Source organism: Miniopterus schreibersii (assembly GCF_964146895.1).
Source record: "Miniopterus schreibersii genome assembly, chromosome: 1".
Lineage (NCBI taxonomy): Eukaryota > Metazoa > Chordata > Mammalia > Chiroptera > Miniopteridae > Miniopterus > Miniopterus schreibersii.
In genome coordinates this window covers 82,519,153-82,525,152 of record NC_138101.1, presented here as the reverse complement: position 1 = coordinate 82,525,152, position 6,000 = coordinate 82,519,153, and positions in this window count along the sequence as shown.

Sequence of the window (6,000 nt, the reverse complement as noted above, 5' to 3'; positions counted from 1 at the left end):
TCCAAATTGAATAAAAATGAATTCAAAGAATACATTAAAAAGAACATATTATGACAGATTATCTAATATTATACATATGTACCCTCTCACTTTAAGTAAACTTAAATTTATAAGATAGATAACTAATAGATAATTGCTTTCTTTTACTGAAGGCTCTTTATCCTTTTCTTTTTTAAGGACTTTAAAAAATATTTATATATATCTATTTATTTCAGAGAGAGGAAGGGAGAGGGAGAGGGAGAAGAAGAGGGAGAGGGAGAGGGAGAGGGACAGGGACAGGGACAGGGAGAGGGACAGGGACAGGGAGAGGGAGAGGGAGAGGGAAAGAGAGAGGGAGAGGGAAAGAGAGAGAGATAGAAATATCAATGACGAGAAAGTCATTGATGGGCTGCCACCTGCATGCCCCCCACTGGGAATCTAGCCCACAATCCAGGCTTGTGCCCTCACTGGGAATCAAACTGCGATCTCCTGGATCATAGGTTGATGCTCATCCACTGAGCCATGCCAGCTGGGCTCTTTTTCTATATAAAGTGATTCATCCTCAGATTTCTCTAAATGTTCTTAAAGTATAATTAGATTTCAAAAATTCTAATCAAAATCATATTTCCTAGAATATATCTACTGAATCAAATAAAGTTTGTTATGTTGATCACTTTCAAGCTGTTAACATGGGAGAGCTGATAGTATTATGAGGTTTAATTAGCTTCCAAAGCCACAGTAATTGTGGGTAGTGCATGAGGGTGACAGTACCCAAGGACACTGATTTTAAAACATGCATAATATGAGAAAAAATGTCTTCTAATCATGTAAATAACTACATAGACTGGAACAGAGTCTAGGGGAGAAATGCTGACTCTGAGGGTCAGTAATAATCCAGATGTAAAAGGAGTGCTGTCTGTGGTGGGGTAGAAAAAATCCATCAGATTTCTCATTCTCCCAGCCCTAGTTCATATTCACCGACAATATTTAGGTAGCTAATTTGCTGCTCAAGTACCTTTTTTAAAAAAATATATCTTTATTGATTTCAGAGAGAGGAAAGGAGAGGGAGAGAGAGAGAGACAGAAACATCAATGATGAGAGAGTCATTGATCGAGCCTACAACCCGGGCATGTGCCCTGACCGGGAATCGAACCCTGATCACCTGGATCCTAGGTGGACGCTCAACCACTGAGCCACGCCTGGCTGGGCTCGAGTACGTTAATACCAGGAAAAGAAGTTCACCAATTTACAGGAAGTGGGAACAAGCTCTAGTAAATTGTTTAGTAGACATTTGATGACCTCTCCGTGTATGGATAATGTCAAGTTACTGGCTGAGGACTGTTGGAGACAAAATCCTGTAGACACAGCACAGAACTTTTAGTGGTCAACAAGACTTTAGATGAATGCTTTCCAAACTTTTCCACATACGGCACATTCAGAAAATGATATTTGTAAGTCACATTGAGATGAACTGGAGGAGATTTTGGGGAGTCAGAATGGAACTGGGTGAAAAAATTATTACATTTTCTTTATATTACATATTTATGATGAAGGAAAAAGAAAAATAGTGGAGCTATATTAAGTACTGAGTTTGTAAAAAATTTACAAACAAATTAATCATATTTTTAAAATGAAAATGTTGAGTTTGCTTCTGTGAATATTTTACACACACACACACACATCTGATTTACTGCTCAAAAGTGTTGCATGTAATTCTTGATCAAAACCTTTCATATTCTTCATAGTCACCTTGGTCAGAAATTATGTTTACGTAAGTAGAGGTGGCAAATAGCAAATATCACTTTTTCTTCAATGAATGAAATCTGCTTTCTTGCCCTTTGATAATTTGACCTTTGATCTTTTAAAATCTTACTTATTAATAGCGTGGCTGCCATTCATGTTTATTTGCTTAACCACAAAATAAATGTACTGCTATTTCAGAATTGTTAGACTTTGTAGGCCCCTGTGAGAAACAACTTTACCAAGGAGAATACACTATTTATGTATAGTTCTTTTGTTTTCAGTCAAAACACGATTTTCCAAAGTTATTTAGGTCAGCTCCATTTCCCCTCACCTCTTTCATGAGGTTATTCCGTATATTTTTAATACAGCTAAATTATTTTATCATGGTTTGCATTAAATCCTAGGACTTTCCAACCTCCTGAATTATTGTGTTTTTAATTTGCATACATTAAAGTTCACTATTTGTACTGTAAAGTTTTATAGGTTTTGACAAATGCATGGCATCATGTATCTACCACTACAGTACCATATTAATTCCTTCACTCTAAAAATTTCCTATGCTTCCCCTAGTCAAATCCTCTCCTCTCCAAAAGCCCTGGCAACCATTAATCTGTTTTTATCCCTATAGTTTTGCCTTTTCCAGAATCTATAATGAATGGGATAATATTTTCTAGCCTTTTTGGTTTGTCTCCTTTCACTGAGCAAAATAAATTTAAGATTCATCAATTTTGTTCCGTGAATTAATAGTTCATTCCTTTTGTCCCTGAGTAAAATTCCATTGTAAACATATATTTTTTTCAATTCTCACCTAAGGACATGTTTTTATTGATTTTTGCAGAGAGAAGAAGGAGAGAGAGAGAGACAGAGAGACACACAGAGAGGCACACAGAGGGGAAACAGTGATGTGAGAGGGAAACATCAAGCAGTCACCTCTCATATGCACCTTGACTGAGGACTGAACCCACAGTGTAGGTATGTGCCCTGACCAGGAATTGAACCCACAACTTTTTGGTGTATGGGGTGATAGTCCAACCAACTGAGCAACCCAGCCAGGGACCGCTGTAAGAATATTTTATATATATATTTGATTCAATCACCTATTGAAAGGCTTCTTGGTTGCTTCCAAAATTACAAATAAAACTGCTATAAACTTTTATGTGCAGGTTTTTGTATGAATATATCATTTAAAATCAATTTCCAAAGTAGCAACATAAGAACAAAAGAGGGAGCAGTACAGATATTAAAAAATAAGAAAATATTGTGAAAAACTTATATTAATAAATATGTCAGGTTACTTATAGTGGACAAATTCCTTTAATTACAAATACTACCAAAGGTCACTCAAAAGAAATAGACAACTTAAACAGCTGTGTAGCTATTTTTAAAAAGAGTTCATAATTAAAAAACCTTTCCACCAAAAATATTGCTGGCATAGATAGCTTCAGTGATAAATTCTAAGGGTGTAATCTTACCAATTCTACATAAACACTTCCAGAAAACTGAAAAAGAAGAAACACTCCCCAATTTATTCTATGAGGCCAGCCTCATCCAGATACCAAGAAAAAAAATCATTACAACAAAAGAAAACTGCAGACAAATATCCCTCACAAACAGATGCAAAATCCTTAAGGGAATATTACCAAATCAAATTCAGTTTTATGTAAAATGATAATACATAATGACCAATAGAGTGTATACCAGGAATGCAAGGTTGGTTCAATATTTGAAAGTAATTTCATCTAATGCCATCATATTAATAGACTAAAAAAGAAAAAACATATGATCATCTAAATAATCTGAGAAAACATGACAGAATTAAACTTTGTGAGAAAAACCCACCAGCAAACTAAGAGTAAAAGGAAACTTTCTCAACTTGATAAAAGGCATTTACAAAAAAACCTACAGTTTTCATGGACATAGACAATAGTATGGTGAAGGCCTTGGGGGGTGGGATAGAAGGGGACAATGGGGAAAGAAAAGGTGACATCTGTAATACTTTCAACAATGAAGATAAATTAAACAAAAAATAACAAACAGAAAAAACCTACAGTTCATGGTAAAGACTGAATGCTTTCTCCCTAAGATTTGGCACAAGGCAAAAATGTCTACTTATACCACTTTTATTCAGCATTGTACTGGAGATTTTAACTAGTGCAATGAGGCATGAAAAAAAAAAGAAAGACTTTCAGACAGGAAAGTATGAAGTAAAAATGTCTTTATTTATAAATCTGTAAATGAACATCTATTTCAATAGTACTAATGACTCTATAGAAAAACCTTACTGGAACTAATAAATGAGCTTAACAAGGTCAGAGTATACAAGATCAATATGTAAAAATCACATGTATTTATTTATATTAGAATAATGATTTCAAAATTGAAATTTAAAGGTACTTTTTACAATAGCACCCAAACCCACAAAATACTCACATGCAAATTTTTAAAAACACAAGTGCAAGACCTATACATGCAGAGAGAAAATTTAAAATACCCAAATAAATGGAGAGATATATCATATTCATGAATAGGAAGACTCAATATGATTAAGCTGTCAATTCTCCCCAAATTTACCTATAGAGTCAATAAAATCCCCATCAAAATTCCAACAGGTTTTTTAGTAGAAATTGACAAACTAATTTTAAAATCTTTAGGAAAATGCCAAGGAATCAGAGTGTTTACTACAATTTGAAAAAAGAAAAAATTTAGAGGACTCCTGTTACCTGATTTCAAGACTTACTATAAAGTTACAATAATCAAGAGATTGTGTGCTCGGCTGGGCGTGGCTCAGCGGTTGAGCGTCGACCTGGGATCCAGGAGATCAGGGTTCGATTCCCAGTCGGGGCACATGCCCAGGTTGGGGGCTCGATCAATGCCTCTCTCATCATTGATGTTTCTGTCTCTCTCTCCCTCTCCTTTCCTCTCTCTGAAATCAATAAAGATATATTAAAAAAAGAAAAAAAAAAGAAAAAGAGATTGTGGTATTAGTATAAGGATAGACATATTAATCAAAGGAACAGGATAGAGTCCAGACCCAGACCCAGATATACAGGGTAAATTTATATTTTATGCCAAAGTAATTCAAAAGAGAAAGTGTTTCTTCAAGTGGTACTGAAACATTTGCATATCTATATGCAAAACTGTTACCCTCAACCCCCATCTCTTACCATTTACAAAAATTAACTTGAAATAGATCACAGACCTAAATATAAGAGTCAAAATGATAAGACTTCTAAAACAAAACATAAGAAAAGCTCTTTATTTTAATATTTGGGGATGGGGGGTTAAGGAAATATTTCTTAGGGTAAAAACAAAATAAAAAAGTCTTAACTTTAAAAAAAAAAGAATTGAGCTTTATCAAAATTGAAAGCTTCTGGTCTTTGAAGACAATTTTAAGAAGTAAATAAAATATATGCTGCAGAAAATATTTCCAAATTACATATATATATGGTAAATGACCTGTACCCAGAATATTTAGAGAACTCTTACAACTCAACAGTAGTAAGACAAACAACTCAATTAAAAGTAGAAATGATATTTAAACAGATACTTCACAAAAGAATGTATAGAAATGGTTAACAAGTACAGAGAATGAATACAGAGAATGAGCTTATCATCAGTCAGGAAGCAAATGCAAATTAAAACCAGATGGAGATACCACTACACACCCACTAGACCGGCTAAAATTAGAAGGACTGACACTATCAAGTGCTGCAGACCATATGAAGCAATGGGATCTCTCACTTATTGCTGGTGGGAATGCAGATATAGTATAGTTCCTTTGGAAAACAGTTTGGCAACTTCTCATAATATTAAATATACACATGGCATAAGACCCAGAAATTCCACTCTTGGGTATTTTCCCAAGGAGGAAGAAATATATGTTTACACAAAAACCTGTGTATAAATGTTTAGAGCATATTTATTTATAACAGTCCAAGATTGGGAAGAACCCAAATGTCCATCAACCAGTGAATGGATATTGTGTATCCATGTAGTGTAATACTACTCTCAATCAAGGGACAAGCAACACAATGGACAAATCTCACAAGTATTGTGCTAAATTAAAGAAGCAGACACAAAAGGCAGCATATTGTGTAGTTCCACGTATAAGACATTCTAGAAAAGACAAAATTATAGGGGGAAAAACAGATCAGTTGTTCCCAGGGAAGTGGGGTAGAGGGAGAGGTTTGACTTCAAAGGGGTATGAAGGAAATTTGGGATGATGGAAATGTTCTATATCTTCACTATGATAGTGGTTACACAACCGCAAACATTTGT